Genomic DNA, 23,399 nt, shown 5'->3' with positions numbered 1-23,399 from the left:
CCGAAACTGCAAAGATGATCTGGAACTCGTCTGAGGATAGGAAGCTCCGAACAACCCGTCCTTTTTTTTCCTGTCCTTTTTTGTATCGTCTAACTGTCTGTGTGTTTTGTTGTCGCCTGTGAGGTATATGATTATATCATATGATTATCGTTGGTAGTACCAGATTAAATCGTAGTAATATTAACGTTAATAAAAGTTTTAAAAAAATATTAGTGTATCTCAGACAAGATTGTCGTGGTCTAGTATCTATCGATCTATCTATCCTTCCTTTCTCTTGCTTTTGCTCTCTAAGTGTCATCTTTGTCAAGATCCGGTCGTTGCAGCTGTCACTTTCTCGCAGTTGGTTAACTTCGCTTTTTTTTTATCTACCTGCTACTTCATAAGCGCACATGATCTCCGCGTAAAGTGTCTTTGCAAAATTGATTACTGATCAAAACTATGGTTAAAAGAAAAAGGAAAAGGACATCGATTTTAAGAGTCACTGATACCCTAATTATCGTCCTTCTGTACCGTTTGCAACTGCATGCAACTGTTAATTTTATACAGCTCGTTATTTTCTGTTGAGTACTAGAGTGGTCAATAAGAAATAACATAATAAACAACATTGTACTATTGACCGATTGTTAAATTGTCAATAACTTTTCTTGTTTTATTTATTATTTTTCAATAAGACTATTTTATAAAAATTAAATAGCATCTATTCAAAGTCGTTCGAAATCATAAACAATTTTAATATTTTTTGATCAATTCGTCATGTGAACGTACAGTGACCACAACTTTTTTCCTGAGCCTTCAAAATTGCTGGGGAGAGGGAGAAGATCTTACCTGTGGAAGACACACGAGATGTCGAAATATCGTTCACTTGATAACAATGGCACTCTTCTTTTTTTGCTATTATTATTATTATTATCATCATTATTATTATTATCATTATTATTATTATCATTATTATTATTATTATTATTATTATTATTATTATTATTATTATTATTACATTATAGCTTTTACTTTGTATTTGTACAAGTTGAGTCCAAGTCTCACCCAGAGACCTCAAGAGACAAATAGTTAGAAGTTCAAGTTGGTGTTATGCCTAGAGTGCCACATATTTCGATTTGCACATAGTATTCTTCTAGAAAGTGATTAAGAAAACATTTAAGAAAATTATGTGCTTGTTTTAAAATTTGAGATTACATAGACAGTATTTTACGTAGGATATGGACAGTTACCATGAGCGCTATCTTTTGAATTTCTGCCATTTTGGGGTTTCCTGGTATCTGAGCTAGGTAGCAATCAGCCCCTTTTTCTATCATTCCTAGGGCACCTATGACAACAGGTATTGTTTTAGTCTTCAGATTCCACTTTTTGCCAATTTCTATTTCAATATCTTTATACTTGCTCAGTTTTTGGTAGGTCTTGACAGATACATTATTATTATTATTACTACTACTACTACTACTGCTGCTGCTGCTGCGTTCTTGCTAATTTAATTGGTCTCCCTCTTTCAAAACGTTATGTGGGTATATTTCAGAGAATATTAAATACTAAGGTTACAAAGAATGTCTTCAGAAAATTGTATGCTTGAAGTTACTAGAAGTTAGTATGTGCAGGTTATACTAACCTAATGCAGACATTGAACTGTCTGCGTACAGTTCAGTATAAGAAAAGTCCTGAGTCTCAGAATTTTAATTGAATCGAGACTGATTTATGCTACGAAACATATAATATTTGGAAGTTGATTTATTCGAGTTATCAGTTCGTTTATTTGGCACGAACAGGCAGTTTGTTTTTATAGAGTTTCTAGATTTAATATGCTCACCCAATAACGCATGCAAATTTTTATTTTTACATAACGTGTTGATATTTTCTTCTTTATCTTGTCAAAGGTTTTGCGTTCAAAATACCGCAATTTGTTTCTTTGCCTGACAACTTAACTAATTTGTTTACGTTTGTTTCGTTGCATTACGATTATTGTTGTTATTGTTGTTGTTGTCGTTGTTGTTGTTACTGTTGCTGTGGTTATTTCTATTATCATTCAAAGTTTCGCAGCATTTAAAATAGTTTTCACTTTTATAATAACTATGATACTAAGCTTGAATATTTATACATTACGTGTGTTTCTTTGTGCAAGACATCGGGTTGAATAAGTGACAGTTTCCTGAAGGTCTATGTCCAACTTCCATTTTACTACAAACGTCTCGTTAGACTTTATTATTTTAAACAGTACTTGTCTACGTATTTTAGACATTATTACGCACATAAACACACATACACACATATATAGATACACATACCTACATATATATACTTTTATATATCTGTACTCATATATACAAGCATATATATATATATATATATATGTATATATATATATGCATATATATATATATGTAAATATATGTATATATATATATGAATATATATGTATATATATATATATATGTATGTATATATATGTATATATATAGTATATATATATATATGTGTGTGTGTATATATATATGTATATATATATATATGTGTATATATATATATATATGTATATATATATGTATATATATATATGTATATATATATGTATGTATATATGTATTATGTATGTATGTATGTATGTAGGTAAGTAGGTAGGTATGAATGTATATATATATATATATATATATATATATATATATATATATATATACGTGCATACATATATCCCCATGCACGCATACACGTATTTCTTTATAAGACTAGAATTTAAATACCGTTTAATTGTAGCCGAAAATTTTGAAGATGAAAAGTTTTAACTAAAGTACTTAAGCTCAATTACCTGAAACATTTCCAGCGTTTTGGCATCCAAAAACCCTCAGAACCAGGCGAAGTTGTCTTTGCTTTATCAACGGTGAAATTAAACGTTTCTTCATCGTCGCTTACAACAGTAGACAATAAAGTAGAAGGTAATACTCAAAGTAGGAAGAAAACAAAGCTGCGAAAACACACATACACTCACACAGTCACACGCACAGACATACATGCATACATACATACATATGTAGACGACAGGTGTGCGTGCGCAAACACACACATATCAATCATAGATTGCGAGACAGAAATCTTTTTAAATTACTATTTTTAAATCTCTCAATCAGAGATATTCAGCAACAATTCTTTGGAGTAAAGACTGTTTGCCAACATAACATGGCAGTCCTGGTTTAGGACGAATGTTGCTGTAATTTAGCCCCAGGAGACATCGTCTCCAGCTGGCTATTCGACCCGATCTGTGTCCTTATATTTTCGAATATATAAGGAGACATCGTGTCGTATAGCCAGCTGGAGACGATGTCTCCTGGAGCTAAATGACAGCAACATTCGTCCTAAAACAGGACTGCTATGTTATGTTGGCAAACAATCTTTATTCTAGAAAATTTTAAGTGAAAAATATTACTGTGCGTACAGTACGAGGGAAAAAGAGATAGAAAAATAAAAGAAAAAAAGGAAAGAATAAATGAAAGAAAGAAAGAAAGAAAGAAGCTACGGTACGAAAGCAATGAACTCGGTCTGCTGGATTGACAATACGTGCATAAAATAAATGTGAGTGTGAGCGTGCAAGCATATATATATATATATATATATTATATATATATATAAAAATATATATATATATATATATATATATATACTAATATTAAGGGTATTACTATACATAATTGCCTCACGCCAGGAGGGACTCTTAAAGTCAAAACTACCATAATAAATATGTTACTTATGACTTTACGAGTCCCTCCTAGCATGAAGCATTTATGTATAATAATGCCCTTAATATAAGTAAATATATTTAAGAGGAATAATTGATGGATTTTTCCCTTATGAGGTTTTTCACGCTAACTACTTGATAAATTCTTATCAAGATTTTATCTTATTTTTCAATTGTAAATATATATATATGCATGCAAGCATATATGTATATAGAACTCCTGCAAATACACATAAACATAAGCTTACTTAACGGAAACAATACAAATATAATTCCATCAGCAAAACTGTTTTCATTCATTTTCCTTCGTTCTTTCGTCCTTTCACCCTACCACCGTCCCTCCCCAACTACCTTCTCTCTCTCGTATACGCAAGTTGAAACTCTGCTAATTCACCATGTATATATGTGTGTGTGTATATACATACATATACATATTTATATATATATATATATATATATATATATATATATATATATATATATATATGCATAATTGAAAAAACTATATATATATGCACATATATATGTGTGTATATGTATATATATATATATATATATATACTGGTTTAGGACGAATGTTGCTGTAATTTAGCCCCAGGAGACATCGTTCCCAGCTGGCTGTACGACACGATCTGTGTCCTTATATTTTCGACATATAAGCACACAGATCGCGTCGTATGGCCGACTGGGGGGGGGGGGCATTACTCTACGTAAATGCCTCACGCTAGGAGAGACGCTTAAAGTCAAAACTACCATAATAAATATTTTAGAGAGCGCGAAAAGGAGAGCAGTCAAGGTACATAGAGGAATTTCGAAGAAATTTGCGTCGTCGACTAACTAGCATTATATATGTGTGCCTATGCACATGTATGAGTGATTGAGACAGTTGGTGAGTGTGGGAGTGAGTGTGTGTTTGTGTGTGAGAGAGAGAGTGTATGTGTGTGAACATGCATACACACACGGGTACATATACATAAAGGCATAAATATTCATATATATATATACATATATATATACCCACTCACACATATAGATATATGGACGTAATAGCTATTTCATACATACACACATATCTGCATGCAGGCGTACATACATACATGCATACATAGATAGATAGATACATACATACATACATACTTACATACAGTCATATATAACATTACACATATATATATTTATATATTCATGTCTAAAGCTTTAGAGACATTCCCTCACCGTCTTAGTTTTTTCATAACTTTCTTAATAATGCATATTTTCTATGAAATTTTTCAGAGATAGATTTCTAAAGGTGTAGATTGCGATTAAGTTAATGAAATTTAAAAGTATATATATATAAAATAGTATACGCGCAATCCCACATTGATATAGATATGCATAATTGAAGTTTATTACCCACCCTCTCCTTAGTTTCTTCATTACATTTTTAATAATGCATATTTTCTATGAAATTTTTCAGAGATAGATTTCTAAAGGTGTAGATTGCGATTAAGTTAATGAAATTTAAAAGTATATATATATAAAATAGTATACGCGCAATCCCACATTGATATAGATATGCATAATTGAAGTTTATTACCCACCCTCTCCTTAGTTTCTTCATTACATTTTTAATAATGCATATTTTCAATGAGATTCTGCAGCGATAGGTTTCTGATGGTGTAAATTCCGAATATTTTCATGAAATTTCAAATTTTTTTTTGCTATATAAAAAAAATTATATTAATAAAACAAAACAAAACAAAACAAATCCATGCCTGTTTAGCCATTCACTGGCTCGTTCATCATCGTTGTACTGTATGAAAAAAATATAGATCTGACATTATCTTGAATGATCTTATTCATTCTTAACATAATCTTGAAAGCATGGTATAAAAAAAGACTTTTCGAGTTTTACGTTTAACCTACTTTAATATAGAAAGAAGATTAGATAACCTATGTTGTGTATTGAACCTCACATCTGACATCATTATGTTGTGCAATAACCATGAGTAAGTTTTTGAATAGTTTAAAAAAAAAAAGATATGAAAGTTATTTCGTTCTGAATAAGATAAAGTTAAGTATAAACCGTTCATCAAAATAATCGTAACAGCTTTGAAAATATATTTCTGTAAAATTTCATTAAAATTCTGCATTATTTGGAACCCTATGTAGAAACAAAATCAGGAACGGAACCAATGAACACTTATATCTCTCTATATAGACATATACACAGACGCACGCTCGTTTAGGTACAGGAATACACTCACATGTACTGTAAATTATGGCGGGGCGAAGTGGCAGGTATTTTAGTATATAGGACTAAATGTTGCGTGGTATTTGTTCCACTCTATGTTTTGAGTTACCAGACTGTGTTGGTACCCAAGTTATGGTCAAATTATGATGTCGGATCCATAGAGAGAGATAGGAATGTACGCAGCATGTTGGCGACGGCATGTTAAAGTTTTCATCCACATTTAGATGGCGGAAATTATAAGTAATGTAGCAAGAACTTAATAGAGCTGATGGCATCACATATTCTCTCTCTCTCTCCCTCTTTCACACACACATACATACATACACACATTCACGTATATATATATATATATATATGTTTGTGTGTGTGTGTGTGTGTGTGTGTGTGTAGGCGTAGGAGTGGCTGTGTGGTAAGTAGCTTGCTTACGAACTACATGGTTCCGAGTTCAATTCCACTACATGGCACCTTGGGCAAGTATCTTCTGCTATAGCCTCGGGCCAACCAAAGCCTTGTGAGTGGATTTGATAGACGGAAACTGAAAGAAGCCCGTCGTTATATATATATATATATATATATATATATATATATATATGTATATATGTATGTATGTGTGTGTATATGTTTGTGAGTCTGTGTTTGTCCCCCCAACATCGCTTGACAACAGACGCTGGTGTGTTTATGTCCCCGTCACTTAGCGGTTCGGCAAAAGAGACCGATAGAATAAGTACTGGGCTTACAAAGAATAAGTCCCGGGGTCGAGTTGCTCGACTAAAGGCGGTGCTCCAGCATGGCCGCAGTCAACTGACTGAAACAAGTAAAAGAGTAAAAGAGTAAAGAGTAATACATAACATGACACGCGAACGTTCATGCATGCGAAGCCTATACCTGAGTATACATTCAACATACAGATGCACACACATTATCTCTTACTTTCTTTCCCATACTCATGCATACACAGAAATGCACACACAACCACGCACAAACGCACACATACATCATACGACACACACGTACATACACCGATAGGTATACACACTCTCATACACGCATATGACACATATAACATATACGCTCACACAAATACGCACATAAGCACACACGCACACCTGTACTTATATTTATACTAGCCTAATACCCGAGTTGCACAGGTTCACGATGTTGTCTGGAATTAAAGGTCGTATGATGACTAAATTGTGTGGGATACCGTTTTAGACCCCGAATAAGCTGTGAACCAAACCAGGAATTTCTCGATAGCCTGAAACCCGTTATGCGCCAAGTCATAGAGTCGTTATTATGAGACAATGTGGTGGTAGGTGGGATTTCCAGGGGGTTGGATGCTCCAGCTTGGTGAAATTGTACATGTTTGGTAAGTTCAATATCCTAAACATGAACACCAATTTGAAGCTCAGTGACAGGGAAGCACTTTTAGGGAGTCGTCATTCTGTGGAAGAAGATGGAAGGGCTCCAGTACAGTTTCTCTCTCAAAGATAAAACATGACAGCTACTATCGAATCGAATGTCCTATTTGATTGGAATTTTTAAGGGATAAGCACAATTATCATGATAACGTACTGCGTTTCTTATGGTCTAATATAATATGTGGTCTTTAGAAAATTATATTTGATTGTCTATATGTGTTAGACGCAGGAGCGGCTGTGTGGTAAGTGCTTGCTAACCAACCACATGCTTCCGGGTTCAGTCCCACCTTGGGCAGGTGTCTTCTACTATAGCCTCGGGCCGACCAAAGCTTTATGAGTGGATTTGGTAGACGGAAACTGAGAGAAGCCCGTCGTATATATGTATATGCATATATATGAGTGTGTGTGCTTGTGTGACTGTGTTTGTCCAGCCAACATCACTTGACAACCGATGCTGGTGTATTTACATCCCCGTAACTTAGCGGTTCGGCAAAAGAGACCGATAGAACAAGAACTAGGCTTACAAAGAATAAGTCCCGGGTAAGTGTGTGGTAAGTGCTTGCTAACCAACCACATTGTTCCGGGTTCAGTCCCACCTTGGGCAGGTGTCTTCTACTTTAGCCTCAGGCCGACCAAAGCCTTGTGAGTGGATTTGGTAGACGGAAACTGAAAGAAGCCCGTCGTATATATGTATATATATATGTGTGTATGTTTGTGAATTTATCCCCTCCCCCAACATCGCTTGACAACCGATGCTGGTGTGTTTACGTCCCCGTAACTTAGCGGTTCGGCAAAAGAGACCGATAGAATAAGTACTAAGCTTACAAAGAATAAGTCCTGGGGTCGATTTCCTCGACTAAAGGCGGTGCTCCAGCATAGCCGCAGTCAAATGACTGAAACAAGTAAATGAGTAAAGTAACTCTCATTATATCTCATTCTAATTTCTGTAGTTGCTAAAACTTTCTATGAATTTAAACATATCTCTCCAAACTTAGTCGTTAAAATATTTCAGCAACAACTGTAATATCGGTGCCATTTACCGATATAACATAATTCGTTCTCAAGCATGTTCTTATACAAAACAATAATTGTTCAAAAACACACTTGGAGTTGAATAACTCCAAAATATATTTCAGCATAAATTCGTTAATCTTTTTTTTCCACTAAGAATTAATATTTGTTATGCAAGTCTTATTTGTTTAACTTTTATTGATATTCTACGATTAGAAATATATTTGGACATTTTGCTCCGCCACAATAAACGTCGAGACAAGATATCTTTTTGTTTTTGTGTTTATATCATAAACGTCGGCTAACTTGCAGACTGATATCATATCATATTATGAATACCAAAATAAAGAAAACGTAAGCAAGAAAATGTTAACAATTCTGTTCAACATTTAGAAATTTAATGACAATCTGCTTCAGAAACAGTGCGTGAAAACCTAATGAGACGTAACAAAAATTGAATGAGTCAGATTGATTTCCTTTCGATATATTGGTTTGGGAATCTATATATATATATAAAACTGAGAATGTGTGTCTATCTGTCTGTCTGTGTGAATCCCTAAAACTTGAGAACTACACAACCAATTTCATTCAAATTTTACACGTGCCTTACTTAGGGTCCATGTAGTTTCATGGACAAAAAAGTTTTAGCTGCTTGTCTAGGGCGAGCCCATAGCAATATCATATCTTCTCCACTATAAATTCCTAAAACTTGAGAACTACACAACCAATTTCATTCAAATTTTACACATGCCTTACTTAGGGTCCATGTAGTGTCTTGGGCAAAAGAAATGTTTAAATTCTTGCCTAGGGCGAGCCCACAGCAATATCACATCTTTTCCACTATTCAGTATTACGTGTTAAAAGGGAAACAAAAGCATCTCTCTATTGTATGTATGTATATATATATATATATATATATATATATATATATATAGGCGCAGGAGTGGCTGTGTGGTAAGTAGCTTGCTTACCAACCGAATGGTTCCGGGTTCACATGGCATCTTGGGCAAATGTCTTCTACTATAGCCTCGGGCCAACCAAAGCCTTGAGTGGATTTGGTAGACGGAAACTGAAAGAAGCCCGTCGTATATATGTATGTGTATATATATATATGTGTGTGTGTATGTTTGTGTGTCTGTGTTTGTCCCCCTAGCATTGCTTGACAACCGATGCTGGTGTGTTTACGTCCCCGTAACTTAGCGGTTCGGCAAAAGAGACCGATAGAATAAGTACTGGGCTTACAAAGAATAAGTCCTGGGGTCGATTTGCTCGACTAAATGTGATGCTCCAGCATGGCCGCAGTCAAATGACTGAAACAAGTAAAAGAGTAAAAAAAAAGAGTAAAAGAGTATATATATATATATATATATATATATATATATACATATATATACATATATATACATGTATATATATACATGTATATGTATACATGTATTTCTATAGATATACATGTATGTATAGATGTATATATAGATGTACATGTAATATGTACACATATATACATGCATACATACATACACCAATCCACCCCACACACACACATACATAGATGCAGTTGTGGCTGTGTGGTAACAAACTTGGTTCCAAAACACATGGACCTCAGTTCAGTCCCACTGTGTGGTAACTTGGCATGTGTCTTCTGCTATAGCCTCAGACCAAACAAAGCCTTGTCAGTGGATTTTGTAGACAGAAACTGAAAGAAATCACTTGCATGTATATGTATGTATATATGTAAGTCTATGTATATGTGTTTGTGTTTCTCCCTCATCACTGCCTCACAACTGGTGTTCGTTTATTTACATCCCCATAACTTACAAGAAGAAACTGATAGGATAATTACCAGGCTTATCAAAATATAAAAAAGCACTATGCAGTGTCTCATATTTTTGTTTGCCCACTCAGTTGTATCTATCAATTTATCTTTGTGCGTGTGTGTGTGAGCCTTAACTCCCAAATTTTAGTAATTTCTTTTATGATCCAAAACTAGATCAAAAGTACTGAATGGATCTTTATGAAATTTGGAAATTATATTCTATGCATAAGTGCCATAACCCCCATGACAATTCATAAATTTTTGCTGTTGATGAAATTTTAACCATAGATATTAGACACAAATGAAGTAATATTTATAAAATTTCATCTTCTTACAAAGTTAGAAAAACCCCTCCATGGGGACTTAACACCCACAATTTGTCATTTTATCTAAGTAAAGACGAATGCAGTTGTGCTCTTGGAAGCTCTAAGGTTACCCGAGCATAAAAGTTGGGCATTATTTCTAATTCAATGGTACAACAGTGTAACAGTTTGCTTTGACATACACTTACATTGTGATTTCTGCAATGTGGTGCATAAATTGTTAAGTAAATGAGAGGCATCTTTGCCTCCACTGATTCAGTTGCAAAGTGTTGAGTAAAGTTATTTGATTGCAGACCTCCTTCCAGTCTTTTTATTATTACTCGGTCACACATAGTCCCCAGATGGTAACATTGATGAGTGACTGGTTATTCAAAGACATTTATAGATTTTAAATTTATTCTGTCCAGTTACGTATCAGTATAGTGGTCATTTACAAGCTCCAGAGATGACACTTTAATTTCCCTTAGCCCTCACGTCACACAGTTGTTAATGTTGATTTCAGTTGGGTCACGCCCTTCCAATTGCTATAGATTCGTAATCCATCTTACGGTTGTGCCTGTCACCTGGATGGTGAGGAAGCCTACATTGGGAGTGGTAACGACTAGGGTAGGGTAACTGACTGCTTATTGTGATCATTCGTCTTTTGGTTTCCTGTAGCTTTGCTCTCTTTTACAAACCCAGTGAATTTCCTATTTCAAAGAAATTCAAACAATAGATATAAGACCCAAGTTAAAAAGATTCTCAACAATTCAACTTCTCTGGTTGACATTAAGATGCCCAACCCCAACTGAGGCCTTAACTCTCACATTTTAGAGCTCCATGACCTTCATTTGTCAGGAGCAAAATCTTTTTAACAGGTTCAATAAGACTGGAATTTTGGAATATGCGCTTAAAAATCAGTAGTAGGGGATACATGTTGCACGATTACAATTTTTTAGGGTGTGTAAAGAGGGAAATAACCCACATCTGCAATTTTGATGAAATTCGAAACATAGATATTCCAGTTCACTACAGAAGATATAACAGAAAAGTCTAATTCTTCAATTGCATATAACCGGGCAACGCCGGGTATCTCTGCTAGTGTTATATATTTCGCAGAAATTAACTCGAAGAAGAGAGAGTAGGAAGAAAGCTATAGTGAGAGAAGTAAAATAAAATAGATGGTGAGAGAGAGGAGGTAGTTTAAATATTCACAAGTTAAAATTGAAGTATTCAAGGAAGAGAAAATAGAGAGGAAGAAGAGAGAAATGGTTGGGAACAGTTTGAAATGTGTTGCAAAGGTGGAAGCAGACGCCAATGAGTAGGACGAGAGAAACTGGAAGAAGAAATGTATGAGGGTAGAAGAGAACATGGAAAATAAAAATGTGAAATGATGAAGAAAAAAAGAGACTGTATCGTGGTTTTAATATTTCCACTGTCCCTAGTTGATTATATTAATCACGAAGACTTGTACGTGTAGAACAATAAAAAAACAGTGACGATGCTTATGAAATGTTTTTTTGAAAAAACGGTCTTAAATCGATTGCAAAGAGAGTTATGTGACTAAATAACAAAACTTATTAGGTGTTCATCAGACTAACTGAACGTGGACTCATGAAAGACTAAGACTTGAAGTAAATTATTAATTAACATTTTACAAATAGTTATTGTGTCTTTATCAATTACGGTAATGAGTCTTCAAGCTGAAGAAAACTTTTCATGTGATTCTAACACAAAGATTACCTTCTGTATTTCAACGGTGCGAGTTTTTTGCATTTTGTAATTGTAAATTGTATCTGAATTTCATATTGCGCATCTAGAGCAATTCGACCTAAAGAAATCGATCGCTTTGAAGTCGATATATTCGGAACATCTCTTTTTTCATAGTTTTGATGAACTAAATCAACATGCGCATCGGTTGTGGAAGGAATATCACAATCGGTCGTTGCAGGATCGATTGGCTGATAATTACAGACAACATGGTACCACTTGGTTCATCACTAATCGATGCCGTTCAAGAATTTGGACCTGGAGATTTCCATTTCCAGCGACTTCGACGGCCACCTCCCAGTGGTGTCGGGCGTCAACGAAGAGCCCTCGACTACAACAAGACAACCAAAGCTTCTTTTTTTTTCTAAGGTCTGGGGTCTCCCGCCCCTAAGCCCTAGACCATCACCTAATCACCCTTACCTGTCTTGTTGCTTAACAAAAACAACAACAACAATCAGTAATTGATCTCCAGGAGGCAGTAAATAGGTGCTGTGCTGAATACTGCAGGGCAGTGATAAGAAACTAGAAAGAAAGTCTTTCCGGCGCACTCCGTGTGTTAATGGAACTCAATTTTTCAGTTTTACTAGAAATTTCATTATGCAAACACTCCTGCAGGAATTTATATCACAGAATCGCAACCCGAACTTTCAATAAAATTGTTGGGCCGTTTTTAAATCATATTTCATGGATATAGACATGATATAAAGTTGGCTGTTATCATCATATTTTTATTATTTTTAATCATAAAATAATTATATGATTATTATTTTAATTATAAAATAATTATATAAGTTATATTTTAGAGTTATTATTATATGTTTGGTAATTATAATTAAATAGGATATTAATTACTAGTCGTCAGTCGGCAATCTGACTCTCATTCGACTCATAGTGTCCATTAAAAATTTATTTCCCTCACTGAAAAGCCAGTGTTTCGCATCAATCGCTTAAACGTATCACTATCTATAAACAGTGTTATCATTCATATAACGGATAAATCTGTTGGCCTCAGTCAAAATCCTTCATTAGTGCTGTGTTCATTCTGCTAGAGACACAAATGAAGTGAAATAATTTTAAGAAAATTTAAACAATATTTGATGTGTGTGTATGTGTGTGTGTGTTTGTATATGTACGTATGTGTGTGTACGAGTGTGTGTCTGTGTGTGTGTAAGTGTGTTATATGTATATATATGTATATCATATATATGCATATGCTTATAAAAGTGTGACGTTGCTTCACCATTACGCACACTTCAGCGACCAACATTTTGCATTCGATCTTCCTTGGACGTATCAAATGTAAATAGGAAAATAATCATTTTTTTATTTAGAGAGTTTTCGGGAAAGGATGGAATAGTCCTCAAAAGTAATTGTAATCAAATGATCAAAATGTATGGCGAAAAGTAAGTTGAGATATGGTGAAAATGCTGCTCCCCGTATTTTTACATTAAATTCCAATAATCTAAGTCATCTAAAAGGTATTTGCAAAAAACTTCATTCAAAATTCCCATTTTCTGAAAGCTATGAGGAGGCAAAATCGTGGAAGGGGGTACACTTGTGTAGTTATGCCCAATTGGTGTTAGTAAGTCAAACCAGCTTTCTTATTCAGCTTTCTGCTTCTTCAGCAATAACAGACAAATATATAAGGATAGGGGAATCATCGTAATTTGGTTGGTGCTGGGATTCAACTTATAATTTGTAGAAAGCAACGTTGCAAATATTTGGTCAACTTTTATATTTCTGGAACTATTTCTAGAACTATAAAAAGGCGTTAAAAAGCAATATCTCGCAGTAAATTGAAATGTCATTTTCAATAAGATTCTGATTGCAGCGTGTACTTGAATTATTCAATAATATGTATGTGCACATTATATATATATATACGTGTGTGTATGTGTATATTTATATATGTGTGTGTATCTATGTATGTGTATATGCGTATATTTATATATGTGTGAGTGTATGTATGTATGTATATATATATATTATATATATATATATATATATATATATATATATATATATATAATTTTAATCCAAACGGGAAACAAAAAAACAACAACAATGGAACAATTACAGTATTATTATTAATAGGCGCTCAGGAAATGGAAGCAGGGAGGTATGAATATATATATATAAGCCCCGGTATGGTTCCATATATATATATATACATATATATACACTCATGCATATTTACATACAGCGATATATATATATTTATATATGGCTGTATGTAAATATGTATATATATATATATATATATATAATATATATATATATAATATATATATATATATATATATATATGGAGCCGTATCGGGGCTTAATGATTACTTCCTATGCCTATTTACCCAACACACTTTTTAAACGGAATGAGCAGAAAATATCAATATAAAATCAATTATCAAGAAAAATCTCCAATGTTTGCCCTGTGAAATAGAGAGGACAACGGATATTGTGGAAAAGAAAACTGAGAGAATTCACAGAACTTACAATATCGAGTAAATACTACGACGTCTTGAAAAAAGGGAAGAATCTTAAACCAACAGATATGTCCCTAGACAGACATTTGGGGAAAAAAAAAACATTGTAGAAAACGAGTGAATTTTTTCAATCCGAAACGTGCCTTGAAACTAATACTATTTTAGGTATTTATTCAAAACACTATTAATCCCATTTGTTGCTCATCGTTAAATATGTGTTGTCACTTAACTGTGATTTTTATGTTGATGACGTCCCAGAGTAATTAACTTCAGTTTTGGGTGTTTCTTATTTTTTACTGGTTTCAATCATTATAATGCGGTTTCAGGATAGTTTTCTGTTGCCTTTTTCTTTATTTAGAAATCTGATTTCTTTTTGTGGTTTTAGCTATTGAACTGCGGCCATTGTATGAGGCAATACCTTTGAAATATATTAAGATATTCTATGTCTAGACATCAACAAAAGATTATTATAGTGAAAGAATGAAAGGAACATAAGATAGAAAACGAAACATAATCATAGACAGGGATTATAGGGATCCGAATTATGGATGTCTAATAAATGGAAAAGACGAAAAATACAATAAATAATATTAGAGGCATGACCAATAATATTACAGGCACGACCAATAATATTAGAGGCATGACCAATAATATTAGAGGCATGACCAATAATATTACAGGCATGACCAATAATATTAGAGGCATGACCAATCATAACTTGTAGAGAAGAAAGCTTCCGGAATCGGTAAAGTTGTCATGAGTTCTGAAAGAGCATTTACTGATTTACTCCAGCGATTATCATTGAGACCCGACTAGGAAGAAAAGAAACTATATCAAGTTTCCAAAAGCAAAAATCTGGTTGCCCACACAGGAGCAGAAAGCGTGCCAAAAGAATATGCATTGATGTATTTACTGAGTCTGGTAAACAGAGCAGTTTTGAAAGACAACAGTAAAAGAAAAAAAAAATTAAAGAATAGGAAAAGTGTTTCAACACGTCACGGATTGATTACTGAAAATCTTTCGACCTTGTTCCCTTTTCCTAGATGTTAGAGACGTGACATCAATAATGTTAAATACTAATATATAACAATCGTGTTAAAAAATATATATCAATAACACTGCATGGTTAATGTTAATAAAAAACCTGGCCAATTTTCGGAGAGAGATGGAGGAGAGACATTCCTTATCTGCTTCAGTTTTCTAACTCTCTTTGATGTCATTAACAAAATCGTTTAATTAAATAATTGAATTAAATCATGAATGATTGCAGATGCTACAAACAAAATATAAATATAACCTTCAACATGAATTATGTAAGATTCTAAACAAAAAACACATCTCTGTTGGGGAACCTGCTGAAAACTACACGGAGGTTTAGCATTGATATCAAACCGTGTATCGAATTGGAAAAGTGTGCCAAAGCTGTTATCGGAAGAGGAAAATATATTAAAATTCAATATACTAAGTTCATAATTATATACTGTAATCAGAAATTTGGAACAAAAACAGTGTTTGTAAGATAAATTGATATATTGCAACATATAAAAATTAGGGACAACATTACAAACTTGTACACCCGAAGAGCCAATTTAATAAAAGAAATAAAATACTGAACACTTGCCAGGAATAATAATATAAATAAATATGTAATAGTTATGGCAGTCAAAAGCTTGAGATTCAATATATTAGAATTTAAGTGAAATGAAAGCCTTGGAAATAGAAGGCATAAAATTTATCAATTAATTGCGACCTATTTCTCCAATATTGATGAGATGTATCTATTGCACTCACAGACATGAAAGAAAGGAGATGGATCGAAGAGTAAATTAAAATACATGAGACTATAAAAATATCTGGAAAGAAGCAGATATAAGCTAATTTGTATGGCAAGAAAACGGGGTAAAGCCAAAAGCTGTTACATATGTGTGTGTGTGTATGTTTATATCTACCTACATACATACATACATTACATATATATACATTCATATATATACATGCGTATATATATATACATACAGGTATGTATGTATGTATAGGGAGAGCTTACGAAAAAAACAAAAGACGAAGACAGGTGGTGTACAAAACAAACAGATGTATTAGTATAACGCTCAGGAATAGAAAAAGTATTTTGCGTTTCGAGCCTACGCTCTTCTACAGTAAGGGACACAGAAAAATAGGTATTTATATATGTATGTAGGGAATGGTCAAAGTACTGCCAGGAAATTTCGATACACAATAAGGATAAGTAGAAGATGTTTGATATAAAAACCAAAGATAAAAGATGACATCAAGGCAGAACTTCTCTCTAACATACCTAAATAGGAATAGACAGGGAAACTTCTTCGTGGCCATTATCCTATAAGCGTGGAGAAGAGTACTGTATTTTAAAATTGTAAGGAATCGGAGAAAAGACAAAAGGTAGATAGATAGATAGATAGATAGATAGATAGATAGATAGATAGATGATGGATGGAGGGAGTGAGGGAGAGATAAAGAGATGGATAGATGATAGACAGACAGATAAACAGACAGACAGACAGACAGACAGATAGATAGATAGATAGATAGATAGATAGATTGATTGATTGACAAATAGACAGACAGTCAGATAAACAGACAGACAGACAAACAGACAGATAGATAGATAGATAGATAGATAGATAGATAGATAGATAGATAGATAGATAGATATTAAAATTCAGTGAGAAGCAACTCTATAATGTAAGTATTATCAACTCCACATATTTAATCTATGTTTGTTGTTAAACGATTTTAGGTCGCGGTGTTTTGTCTAGGGAAGGCCTCTTCGGAGACGTGGACACTTAAAAAAAAAGCTGTACACTTGAAAGTCAGGTGACACTAATCCCTTGGATGTGAACGAGAACGAGAAAGTTATTTCAGTGCATTGGTGCCATATAGTCGACTCAAATCGCTGGTCTGAATTATATTATACAGATCGCGTAAAATCTATCTGTTGATGTGCAGCAACACTGCATAAGTAAAACGAATTTCAAATTTTGGGAAATAGCCCATAACATCGACCCCAATGTAGACCGGTACTTGTTTGATCGATTTCCGAAAGGATGAAAGATAAAGTCGATCTCGTCAAAATTTGAACTCGGAAAGTAGAACGGGAAGAAATGGCACGAATCGTTTTGATCGGCATGTTAACGATTCTGGCTGCACACCGCCTTCTTTGAACATATCTGTTTTGTGGACGCCCCCAGACGATGAAGTAGGCTAGATCAATACGTAGATATAGAGAGAGAAGCCTAGACGTCAGAGAGTAGCAGAGTAGCGGTGAGAGTTGAGTAGAAGGTATACGAACGTGCGATATAGCAGTGGAGACGAGGATTTCGTAGCTCACACAGCCGCTGTGCAGTACTGCGATATAACAATATCTCTTTTACTCTTTTACTTGGTTCAGTCATTTGACTGCGGCCCATACTGGAGCATCGCTTTTAGTTTAACAAATCGACCCCAGGACTTATTCTTTGTAAGCCTAGAACTTATTCTATCGGTTTTTTTGCCGAACCTCTAGTTACGGGAAGACAAACACACCAACAACACTTGTCAAAGCAATGGTGGAGGACAAAACACAGACACACAAACTCATACATACATGTACATGCACATATATATATACCACGGGCTTCGTTCAGTTTCCACCTACCAAATTCACTTACAAGGCTTTGGTCGGCCCGAGGCTGTAGTAGAAGTCACTTGCCCAAGATGCCACACAGTGGGACTGAACCCAGAACCATGTGGTTGGGAAGCAAGCTTCGTACCACACAGTCACTCATGTGCCTTTATAATAATTGTTTCTACAATTTCGATGAAAATTACATCAACCCTAGTATTCAAATAGTACTTATTTTATCGACTCGAATGATTGAAACGCTAAGTCGATGTCAGCGGAATTTGAATGAAGAACGTAAGGACGGACGAAATGCCGTGAAGCATTTTGTCCGGCTTGCTAACGATTCTGCCTGTCGCTGCCTTAATAATAATGATAATAATAATAATAATAATAATAATAATAATAATGATTTCAAATTTTGCCACAAGGACAGCTTGGAAGAAGGGATTAAGCCGATTACGTCGACTCCAGTGTGTAACTGGTCATTAATTTATCGACCCCGAAAGTATGAAAGGCAGAGTTGGCTACGGCGAATTTGAACTGAGAACGCAAAGACGGACGAAATGCCGTTAAATATCTGGTCCGGCTTGCTAACGATTCTGTTTGCTCACCGCCTTAATTATAATGATCCTTTCCATTATACGCTCAATGCCTGAAATTTGGAGGCAGAGGTTAAGTCGATTACATCGACCTCAGTACGCAACTGGTACTTAATTTATCGACCCCGAAAATAATAATAATACTTTGTCCACTCTGAATAGCGCTCGATTCCTTCTCATCGAATTTCAGCAATCTTACCAAATTTATATATCTCAAAGACCACTGATGTAGTTCAATGTTCGATAATACCATTATTTTGGTACTTGACACCTTGGCAAGTGTCCTCTGTTGTGTTGGTCACTAACTTATGATCGAAATTTGATAGACGGAAATTATCCAGAAGTCTGTCTCTCTACCTCTTCCCTCCTACGTCTCTCTCCACATGTGTGTGTGAGAGAGAGAGAGAGGGAGTGTGTGTGTTTGTGTGTGTGTGTGTGTGTGTGTGTGTATGTGTGTGTGTCTGTCTGTCTGTGTGTGCATGTGCACTTGAGTGTACTTTCGTATAATATTTATTTAAAATAGAAAAAATATTTATTTAAAGACAAATATTGATTATTTGGCAGAATATTTATCGCGCTGCAAAAATGCTTAGCAGCATTTCTTCTGCCTTCAAGTTCTGAGTTCAAATGATGCTGCTGTCGACTTTGCCTTTCACCTTTTCGAGGTCAATAAATTAAGTACCAGTTGAACACTGGATCGATGTAATCGCCGTAACGCCTCCCCCGAAATTGGTGGTCTAGGGCCAAAATTTTAAATCAGACTGATAATAATTCTGATTGTCATTGCGTTACTTAGCCCGCGGTAACGCTTTCACGTAATTGGAGAAAAAGAGGGAGAAAGGCAAGGGGGGGAGGAAAAAGTGAGAGAGAAAAAGAGAGAGACAGAAAAAGTGGGAGAGAGTAGCGTCCATGACACGAGGTACAGGGAATGTAATTGTAACGCTTCACGTGATTAGATGAAGGGAAAGAAAAAGAAGAGAGAAAAGAGGATAAGGCGAAGAGTGAGACAGAAAGAGGGAGAAAGAAAAAGAGAGAAAAAAGGAGAGAGAGAGAGAGAGAGAGAGAGAGAGAGAAGCGGTCATGAAGTGATGTTGGGAGAACGTTATAATTTTAGCAGAGGGGTGATGTTCTGATGGTGAGGTTAAAGAAAGGCATAAAGAGACGGGAGAGAGAGGTGAAGGATAGGGGGAGAAGAGAGATGGTAGGAGAACGGGGAGGAGAGGGGGAGGAGCGAGAGGAGGAGAGAGAGGAAGAAGAGAGGAGGGAGAGACAGAGGAGGGAGAGAGAGTAGGGAGAGATAGTGGGAGAGAGATGATGATGCTAGTTCTGGCAGTGATGGTTGTGATGATGGTGTCGATTGGATAGTGAAAAGTCTATTTTTTTAATTGAACTAATTTTTTTATATCAGCTATCATTTACGCATGCGCATAAGTGCAATTCCGTAAAATATTCCCAATTATTTACACGTCAGATATATGCAATTTCAAATTTCACAAAATATTGTATCACGAGTACGGGATAATTTTTTACGGGAAAAAGGGAAAAACAAGAGTACATATTTATTTCATGAGTGCTGGGTATAAGTCTATAAATTTGTGTAGAAAGTGTATAAAGTGTATATATAAAGTGCATTAAGTAATCCTCGTATTCCAATTTCTTTCACATTTCAATGAGTAACAGACGGACGACTATCTTTCCATGCAGACACAATACAGGCCACACTTTCAGGATTTTGGGGTAAAGTTTGCAGAAATAACCCAATATGTTTACCATTATTTCCGTGAAATATTCACGGGTTCCACTAGAATTTATTTAAATAAGGAAACCAGTCAGCAGAATTATTCGAACATCGGGAAAAAATGTCTTATGGAAATTGTTCCAAGCATTTAAGCTATTTTTAGTTCAAATACTGCCGAGGTCAAGTTTTCCATTCATCCAACTTCGATCAATAAGTACTGTTCAAGGACTGGAGTCGATTATTCTTTCCTTCTTTCTCTCTCCCTCTCTTCCTCTCTCTCTCCCTTGCAATTTACTATGTTACGTCGAGAAAAGGGTCATTAGAGACTATTCACAGGGTCTCTTTCTCCGGAAATGTTAAAGGGTTGACATAAGAAGCTAGAAACCTCTCATAAACAAACTAATAGGCTATTAGAATCGTCCATGGATGAAATGAAAATAAAGAAGAAAAGTTGTATACGTGTATAAGTGTGTGTATGTGCGAGTATGTGTGTGTTTGTGTGCGTTGTTGACTATGTTTATCCAAACCAATGACAATGTTCGCTGAGTTACGTTGTTTTTATACCCAAAGGCTACGTAGCCATTCGGTAAACAGAGATCGATAAAGCAAATACTAGAATGATAACTGGTATTTATAGGTTTGCCTAAAACCCTTGAAGGTGTTGCTTCGGCTTGGCCGGATCCCAAAAGACTGACAACGGAAAAGAATATCAAATTACGTGACAAATTCAAAGCAATAACGTTTTGAAAAGGATCCCTCGATTGGATCACACAAAAAAGTACCTGGTAAGGTTTGGACAAGAAACATGGTGAGTAAAATAAAAGCAAATAGTAAAGCCAGCCGTCACTCTCGAGCGAGTAAAGATTTGGTTGTCCTTACTATGCTTTCACTAATTATTTCAGGTGACTATGGAGTTGCAAGCAGAGATAGACTCTCTCTCCGTCCTGTCACTATTGAGCCAGCTGACCGTCTTGGTTGTAATAAATGGGAATGGGGGTTAGCACGCCGGGCGAAATGTTTAGCGGTATTTCGTCTGCCGTTACGTTCTGAGTTCAAATTCCGCCGAGGTCGACTTTGCCTTTCATCCTTTCAGGGTCGATTAAATAAGTACCAGTTACGCACTGGGGTCAATATAATCGACTTAATCCGTTTGTCTGTCCTCTCTGTCCTTGTGGGTAGTAAAGAATAGCTATTTCGTCTGTCTTTATGTTTCCAGTTCAAATTCCGTTGAGGTCGACTTTGGCTTTCATCCTTTCGGAGTCGATAAATTAAGTACCAGTTGCATATTGGGTTCGATCTAATCGATTGGCCCCCTCCTCAAAAATTTAGGCCTTGTGCCTAGAATAGAAAAGAATATATGGGGACGGGGTTGGCTGCACCAGCAGTACACTGGTCCCCATTACAGCTGAGTAGAATGGAGCGACGTAAAACTCACGACTCAATAATTATTTGCCCAGCGTCTTAAAGTCTGGGTCACAGCCTACAGAGTAAAACTAATTAGTCGAGTATAAACAAGTGATAAGATAATAAGAATGATGATGTCTTATTTATACACCATGGTTCAGATTTTGATGAAGTGGTCAGTCGATTCGGTTGGAAGCAGTATTTGCTTAGTCTTTTTTTTCTTTTCTTTTTTCTTACTATAACGAAACTTAGAAGGATTAAAAAAAAGCAAAGAGGAACCTTGGCAAGATTTGAACTCAGAACGCAAACGTTCGGTGACTTAAACACTTCAACATGTTTTGTCCGAAGCCTCTAATGTTTCTGCCACTCTGTCGATTAACTAATATAAGTAGTAGTACTAGTAGTAGTAGTAGTAGTAGTAGTAGTAGTGGTGGTAGTAGTAGTAGTAGTAGTAAATTATTGCGGTCATTAAAACGAAGATGATGGAAGTAATAATCGGCGATATAGTATTTACTACTCTCACCACGCCACTACCACCACCACTACAACCACCACTACCACCTCCACTACAAAACAACGACAATACGAACCACATTGTCAAATACCACCTCCTTCACCAGTTTCCACCAGTCCCACTACTACTACTATTAATACGACAACAACCACTGTTATTATTTCTACTGTCAGACTACGATATCTAAAACTCCTTCGCTCGGCTAAATATCCACTTTCATAGCAATAATAAATTCTGCCATTGTTTTTTCAACATGTCGTTCCCCGTGCAATGATGACTGCAATCAAGGGGTATTAGTTTCATTTACAATCGAGAAATGAGCGTTTTAATATGACTATCATGACAACGTCGCCATAGAAGTAGAAAGGAAATCGATCCAGTTTTAGCATTCTTGGCGACAAACAGGCTTATAAAAGCATAGATTTCTCTTAACACCGATATCCATATTAGAAAATCTTAAAGATCGTTCGATCAATATTTATGCTAATCCATCTGCTGTGAGAAGCAATGTGACATATAACCGATATTAATGATTTCTGACATCTGAAAGACTGTTGATCTGTCGACTGTGTTACGTTGACGGACGAACCTTATATTAATGAGTTAGCAAAGAGCAAACAGGAAAGAATTTACAAGTGTGAGCACATGGATGTTTAGATATATACATACAGAGGAGGGTATTCAGGTTATATTTGACAGTTTGCATGAAAAGAAAAGAAAACACAATTTCCCAACCAA

This window comes from Octopus sinensis, linkage group LG11, assembly GCF_006345805.1.
Source record: "Octopus sinensis linkage group LG11, ASM634580v1, whole genome shotgun sequence".
NCBI classification, from domain to species: Eukaryota; Metazoa; Mollusca; class Cephalopoda; order Octopoda; family Octopodidae; genus Octopus; species Octopus sinensis.
This window is presented reverse-complemented; position numbering follows the sequence as displayed.